The following is an 8,225-nucleotide window of genomic DNA, read 5'->3' as shown; positions in this document are numbered from 1 at the left end:
TTCTTACATTCTTGGTGTGATTCATCAGCCATTCCTTTGCTGATTGAGCATTCGTAATAGTTTCTTGGGTGGTAAATGTCTACAAAGTAAAGAAGAGCATTACTCATTTAGGAGCAGTTTCATGATAATAAAGGATGAAGACCCTACAGCACTTGCCTTTGATGCAATGATGAACAGAGTCGTCTCTGCACTTAGGTTTTTTAGTGTCTTTGCAAGGTGAGTGCCATCAATGTTGGAGACAAATGAACATTTGGGCCACACTGGTAAGGCTGCAGTGCCTCAGTCACCATGAGAGGGCCCTGTATAAATTTTAAATATGAGTGAAACTCAGTTGATGTGACATCATGGGGTCACCATAAACACAGTTGCAGTCTTTGAAATGATTCACAAGTTTTTTCTGCAAGTTCACCTAACATGAAGAAAGACATGCCAAAATTACAAGCATAATTATTAATTTCACAAAATGCAATTTCAGCTGCACAACTAACAGAAACACTTACTAGGTCGGAGCCTCCAATGCCAATATTCACAACATCAGTGATGGATTTTCCAGAGTAGCCCTTCCACTCGCCCTTACGGACAGAGTCCGAGAATTCCCGCATGTGCTTTAAGACAGCATTGACGCTAGGCATCACCTGTAACAAAATTCCCACATTAAGATGAAGTCAAGGACGACAATACTTATACTACCACACACTGTATCAAAATAATCTTGGCTATGACTTGCATCACTAGGACATCTTATTCACAAAACCATGAAACCATGCAATACTATACAATACTATGCGCCTTGGTTTAATAGCCATCTACGTCGCCTTAACAATAAGAAATGCCTCTACAGACAGGCCGACTTAAACAGGCAATCCAATTCCTGGCAACGCTACAAAGCCTGCGATAAGGAATATCAGTCGGCGCTGATATCTACTCGCCGCCATTTCTTCTCACACGATCTACCATCAATGTTAACAAACAACCCTCGAAAGTTCTGGCAGACAATCCTTCCAATAAACCCGATATAACCCTCACCGATGCTGTAGGTGACAGTATTCCTGCGGCTGAATGCGCTGAAGTATTCAATAAAGCATTCACATCAGTTTTTACCAGAGAAGAGGCTTTTTTAGCCCCTATCACAATGAATATTTCCAACACCTCAATGTCCGAAATAATTATTAGCGAGACCGGTATCTTATCTTTACTAACGAAACTTAAAACTTCATCAGCCTCTGATCACCTAGGTTTCAACAACAAAATACTCGTGAATTCATCAGAAGGTATTCATCGCATATTGTCCGCTATTTTTTCACAGGCTCTTTCATCTGGTATCGTTCGAAGCGACTGGCGGTTAGTTAAGGTTGTGCCGATTTTCAAGTCTGGGGATCACTCATTGCTTCTCAATTATCGTCCCATTTCATTAACTAACACAGTTTGCAAACTCCTTGAACATGTGATTCACTCCCAGGTTATTAACTATTTAGAAGAACATAACATCATCTTTATGTACCAACACGGTTTCCGTAAAGGCTACTCGTGCGAAACGCAACTTGCTGGATTCATCCAAGACCTACATTCATCTGTCGATGCGGGTATTCAAGTCGACTCGATATTTCTAGATTTTTCAAAAGCTTTTGATAAGGTACCTCACAATCGGTTATTAACCAAATTAGCACTGCTTAATATTCACCCTCTTGTTTGAGCATGGGTAAAAGATTTTCTCTCTTCCAGGTTTCAGTTTACTACTGTCAATAACCAGAATTCTTTCAGCCAAGTACATTCTGGCGTCCCACAAGGAAGTGTAATTGGTCCCTTACTTTTCCTGATATTTATTAACGATTTACCTAACTCTGTTTCGTCCCAAATCAGACTTTTCGCTGATGATTGTGTAATTTACCGTAACATTTACTCTAATGATGATCGCCTTGCCCTACAATATGACATTGACTCAGTAACAGCATGGTGCTCTACCTGGCTCATGCAACTTAACCCTTCAAAAACAAAATGCATGTCTTTCACTAACCGTAAGTCTCGAATTCCAACCGCATATACCTTAAATAATAATCCACTTGAGTTGGTAACCACTTATAAGTACCTCGATGTTCACATTTATTCCAACTTAACATGGAACCATCATATTAACCTTACTGTTGCATTCGTTAATTGGTCATTAGGTCTTTTAAAACATAACCTAAAGCATGCCCCTTCCCACCTCCGATCACGTGCTTATACCACTCTCATCCGGCCTAAAATCGAATATGCTTCGGCAATTTGGGACCCCCATCAAGCATACCTAATAAACAGCATTGAATCACTGCAGAACCGCGCAGTTCGTTTCATCTATTCTGATTATTCACGTCATACCAGCATCACAGCATTGAAGAAACGTGCTGGCTTTCAAGAACTATCTCTCCGCCATAAAAGTGCACCGTTTATCACTTTTTCATAAATTGTATCATCACTCAACCCTTCATAACGACTTTTTTGTTTGCCATCTGCTATTTTTGATAGACGCGACCATCCTTTCAAGTTCAAGCGCATGTCATGTCGTTCATTTAAGTATGCACATTCATTCATTCCACGCACTATAACTGACTGGAACGCTTAGCCTCCATGTGTTGCTACGACCACAGATCACGATAAATTTTTTAATCTACTGTCTGCTAGTACTACAGCGTAATAATTGTGTAAACTGTTATCTAGATGTGCATCGGGTTTTTTTTTGTTTATTCCTTATACTTCTATGATGATTCTCGTATTTTTTAATAAATTTGTTTGTAGGTTGTATAGCTGTTATTAATCTGTATAGTGTTGCATAGTGTTATGACTGTATAACGAAATTCTAACTTGCTGGTATAGTGTAACATGTGTTCTTTTGGTTGTTGTATTTGTGCCCCCCCCCCCCCTATGTAATACCCTCGGTTGCGAGGGCCTTTAGGGGTATTTTGTATAAATATAAATTACACACTGGGTGTGTCAGGTAAGACAGAGCCAGTTGTAAAAGAAAGTGCAGCCTTCTGGGTGGATGAAACCACCTGTATGTTAGCAACTTCATAAAGAACCCTCCTGTATTTCTTGTTCTTTTAATTAGAAGCAATTACCTGCTTTTATTTTAAACATGTCAATACAAGATTTGTAAAGCACGTTTTAAACATCACTCAAATATTTGCAACATGCTACCTCTTGTGTAACTGTTTTGAACACATTTAAATGAAAGCAACTGTGACATGCAAGTGACAGGCCAGGCCATGGCTTTCTTTGAAGCACAGGAAAAAAAAAAAAAAAAAAAGCTGTGCAAACAGTAACATGTCCTTAACGAAGTCATGTTTTCAAATGTGCTCTACAAACTTTATACTGACAATCTGGCCATAAAGTTATCCATTTAAAAAATTTGATTATTTGTAATTACTCAGTAATTCATCTTCAACAGTACCACTTAAGACAGACAAGCAAAATAAACAGGACAAGGGTGGTCCTGTTTTCTTGGAGCTGTTGATGGTGGATTATTACCAACTTGCCCAATTTGCCATCCCAAGTTTGATTTCTTGTAGAAGGGGCTCTTCTCTATGTTACATTTCTCCTGCTAACCCTGCCATGCTGTCATCCATGATAGCTTCACATGTCTGAAAGGCAAGAGTGGCATCGTGATATGCTAGGCTGCCACTTTGTTCTCCGGACTTGCAAGCACTCCGTGTTGGATGATCCCCTTCCCAGGGCACTCCCGAGGGTGTGTCTGAAGTCTTTGGTCTGAAGCCTGGCAGCAAGTAAGGTTTTTAAGTAGCTTGTAAGTAGCTTGGACACGCTCAAGGTACAACCTGAGGTATTTGGCTGAAGACTTCTATGCAGGCGATTGAAGCATTGTGGAACACCATCAGATAACTTCAGTAAAAAAAACACAACAGTCAAGCCGCAAGAACTATTAGTGCTTGGTGGGCAACTGGTGCCAGAACATGTCCTGGATGTTCTGTGCAGAGACCTGAAGTATTGCACTGAGCCTCTCTCAATGAGGAGAGGGAGCACTGGGAAGAGAAGTGTAGCGACCAATGACAGAAGGAGATTATTCTAGGTGCATTCCAGAGTGCATCGATGCTCTGTCCAAGGTTTGCGAGACACACTGTTGATGCGATGGCGAGGAACCAGTAGTGGGTTACCTCGGTGAAAGCAATTCCAGGGTGCTGATCTCAGACAAGGAAGGCTTCTTTGCGGTTATGCCAAGGAGCATTTACATGGATAAAGGAAGGGCCACGGTTCACAAGAACTTTATTGGTGTGCTTGATAAGCCATCCAGGATTCACAACCAAGCCATCTCTGCTGCATGACATGAGTGAAGATCGCGTTGCTGATGAAGTGAAGAACGAAGGTGAGAAGGGGCTGAACATTATCTTCAAAGAAAAAACAAGAGGTGAACACTCCATTTCGATGTGTGTTTTCAAAGTGCAGGATTTGGCAGCACGTCATTTCTAGCTCTCTTTTGACACATCTTAATAGGCAGAGTGGATGACCTTCGAAGAGCACAGTTCGTGGAAGCAGTAGAGTTTCTAAATAGCTCCAATCTACTGAGGTACGAGAAGTTTTGCTTAGACGTTGCCATGTATTATCCTTTGCTGCAACACCATCTTGTGCATTTTGTTGAAAAGTGTATATGCAAGGGTAATAGAGAAGATCAATTTTCAAGGAAAGTGGATTGTCTATTGCTAGTTTTGTCGAGCTACTGAGCTTTTATTTAAAGTCAGCATTTGTTGAATGAGAAGGGAAGCGGTAAAAGAACAGCACATGTCCAGTTTTATTGAGCTATCTGTGTTAAGAGGAAAATTTAGCTCGGGGGTTTCTATCTAAATAGATGGGAACGAAGGAATGTTTTTCTAGGCACTCGCTGCACGAAATTTGATGAGGTTTGTTGCATTTAAAAGAAAACGTTAAAATCTAGCGACTGTTGGAAGCATATTGTTTATTTAGGCTGTTGATTTTGTTTACAAATTCTCGAAAATTGCAAAATTAAAAAAGAACGAAATGATATAATTTAAAACTAATTTAGCAATAAAAAACGTATAATTCTCTAAACTGCACCTAATTATACATATAAAGCGGACAAAATTGAGCATCACACACCACTCTGAAATAAACTGTTTGTGAGGACTTTTACAAAACCCATGAAAACATTGTAGCAAATTCACATAAACTGTATAATGATATATAAAATTTGTCTGCTTTAGATGCTCTAATGGATGCAGTTTACTGAACTGCGATATCTGTTCTTAGTGGAGAGTTAAGCATTGGTAAACTTGTAGTTCTATTTTTTTTTTTTACTTACTGATTATCGGCAATTTCTTAAAAAACTTCCAGGCCCTAAATTAAAATTATGCTTCCTACAGTCACCGGAATTTAACTTTCTCTCAAATGCAACAATTCCTTCAAATCGGTCCAGGGATTGTCCCATAAAAGCATTTCTGCATTTTACATGTTTTTGAATAGGCAGCATCAAACTTAACCCCGAGCTAAAGCTCCCGCTAAGTGGTGCTGTTGAAGATGGATCGTTGGCAATGTCCAAATTTGCAATCTAATAGGTTCATTACTCAATGATTAACTCAAAAACTACTGAGGGCTTCCTCAGGAGGTTGCAAGCAACACACAGTTGGCTTCAATCACACAGACGTCACTTTTTTTTTTTTTACTTGCTCCACGATAGATGTGACACCCAGTATCAATGAACAGGTACAAAAGCAACGAAAAAAGGTGAAATCAAAACCATGCATTTCATTAATGATGATTGAAGCAGAGAGAGATGTAGAATTCCCAAATCTGCAGAGCTCCATTTACTACCCCCAAGTGCACCACTCAACATACAGTAAATGCACATTAATCTCATAGGAGTCACATACATCCAAGAAATGTAATTTTAACTAAATGAGCTCTCCAGAAATTTGGATGGTTTGAGGCAGTTTCTGCAAAGGAAGCCCAAAAGGAAGTCCGAGTTTGGGAAACAAACACGGGACTGCCACCTGGTTAGACAGTCGCTATACCAACTAAGGAGATGGCAGCGGGCAGCGCGAGGCCAAGTTATTTGACAACCTGAATACATGAAGCGGAAACAATGTTTTAACAAAATGCATTGTTCCTGTCAAGCAGTCTGTCACTAGCCTCATGAAGGAGCAATAACATTTTGCAAAATAAATCAGTTTCCTTAAGAATTGGGTTAACGTTTACTTTAGTATAAAACACCACACACTGCTCACAAATTTATTTGAAGGCAGTGTGCATTTTGCTATAACATGCAGCATACATGCATTACAAACTAAGTGAATGTCTCAAGAATTACCAAGTGTGCCATTCACACAAATACAGTGTGCAATTTCCCATCTGAACCTGCGACCCTGTCCTTGAAGGCAGAATGCCATGGTCAACTACAGCGGGTTTTTGCATGTTTTACATCGCAGTCGAACAATATTACAGCAGGCTGCACTTTACAATGACACTATAAACCAAACTCGACACAACATATAGTCAGAACTGCAGTACAGAATGCATGACTACTTACATCCTTTCCATCTACAAGGATGGGAGTATTGCTGCGGTTTCGCAATGCAATGTGAAGCACTGCCTCCCTTCAGTGAAGTTGATCTTTTCCCCACGAAACATTGCATCACGGGCCAATGCGACCTTACGTGACTTGACGAGGTCAAACAGTTTCACTAAAACTTCTTCATTGATGATGTTCTTGGAGTAGTCAAACAAGAGGACGCCAGAGTCAGGTGTATTTAATTTAATGCTGCAACAAAAGCAAAACAATTGGAAATTACACGCCAACGAAACGATGCATCACGCGATAAATTGCTCAAGCCGCTCCAAGTACGCTTGTTCTCAGGAATTTACTAGAACCGCCCGAAAAAAACAAAGAAAGAAAGAAAGAAAAAAGCAGGAGAATGCGTTTAACCTGGAATTAGACGTGCCGACTGCTTATCTGTCTGCGAAAGCAGTAGATTGCGTAGTAACCGCGCGAAAATTTTGCGCGGTTACGCATTTCCCCATCTGAAACCAGAACCATTAATCAAGTGCGCCACTGAAATTGCTGGCCATAAACATGTTTTACCAGGAAGAAGAAAGTAAAAATGAGCGGAACTTTAATTAAACCAAGTATTGGTAATCGTAAAGTAAGATAAGGTCCAGCAATTGTATTTACTTCAAAACACGAGCCGTAGGACGGTGTGCATCGGGACGTACGATACACTGGTAAATAGCAGGAGAGAGGTGGCCCGTGAAGGGCGAAGTCGAAAGAAAAGCAATTATCTCGGGCGAGTTCCTGTCTCCTTGTGGCAAGCAAGTTGCAGGAAAACGTCGAACACACAGGAAATCCCAAGGTCAGGGAAGGACATGATGAATGAGGGCCTTCACCAGTTAGCATCGAAGCTATAACATAGGCAGGATATACAGACAGTTAATGTTAACACACTTGCTGACTCGCATTAGCCGCTCCTGCTTAAACAAGCACAAACTGGACGCCTCACCTGAATTTCTTGAACCGCTGAGAATCCTTCTTGAAGAGCTCCGGCATACTGATCCTCTTCCCATCAGTGTCATAGTATCGCGGAGCTTCTTGAACACGGGATCGTCTAACAAAAGTGGTCTTGAGCGAATGTGGCCATAACTATGACTTCCCAGCAAAGCGAAATGCCCGCAGTCGTAGACGCCGTCTTCAGCGGGCGGCGATACTCAGTCCGATGACTCTCCTCCGGTGCAAGCCAGTCAGCCAGCCAATCCAGCTGTCAACAGCACAGCAAACACGGGCGGGGGCTTCTGGATCTTTTGGGTCGTTTGGTCTGTGGTTTGGTGCGGAAGGAGAAGGTGCACAAGGTGTAGAAGGCAGTGAAGCAGTGAAAGGGTAGGCAAGAGAATAATAAAGAGAGGGAGAGCTCAAACTCCGCCCACAGTAGTGACTGCAGCTCCGCCTACTTACTTTGGGGAGATTCAAATGCGCTCAGTTGGACCACTTCAAGCAAGCAATCTTGCGCGCGACGGCGACAAGCGATGCGATGGAGATGGCTGTCTCGGCTGCTCGTCGCCTACAAGTCGAACCCCACGCGAGCGACGACCTTGAGCAACATTATTTTTGAGATTTACAACCGGCCCCCTCCCTCGCTATGTATATCAAGACGTTCGTACAAAAACACCTGTATTTCCGACATTCCAGCCAGGATCAGGCCGGCTGAAATGTCGCAAAATAAAGCCCAAACCGCACG

The 8,225-nt window shown here is 41.5% G+C and overlaps 1 pseudogene; it reads right to left on the bottom strand.

Moving 5' to 3' along the window:
• Positions 1-7,728, bottom strand: part of LOC119444390 (glucose-6-phosphate isomerase-like) — an 8,245-nt pseudogene extending 517 nt beyond the window's left edge.
• Positions 7,729-8,225: the final 497 nt, after the last annotated feature.

The sequence above is a fragment of the Dermacentor silvarum genome, chromosome 1, assembly GCF_013339745.2.
Source record: "Dermacentor silvarum isolate Dsil-2018 chromosome 1, BIME_Dsil_1.4, whole genome shotgun sequence".
In the NCBI taxonomy this organism is placed as follows: domain Eukaryota; kingdom Metazoa; phylum Arthropoda; class Arachnida; order Ixodida; family Ixodidae; genus Dermacentor; species Dermacentor silvarum.
This window is presented reverse-complemented; position numbering and strand designations above follow the sequence as displayed.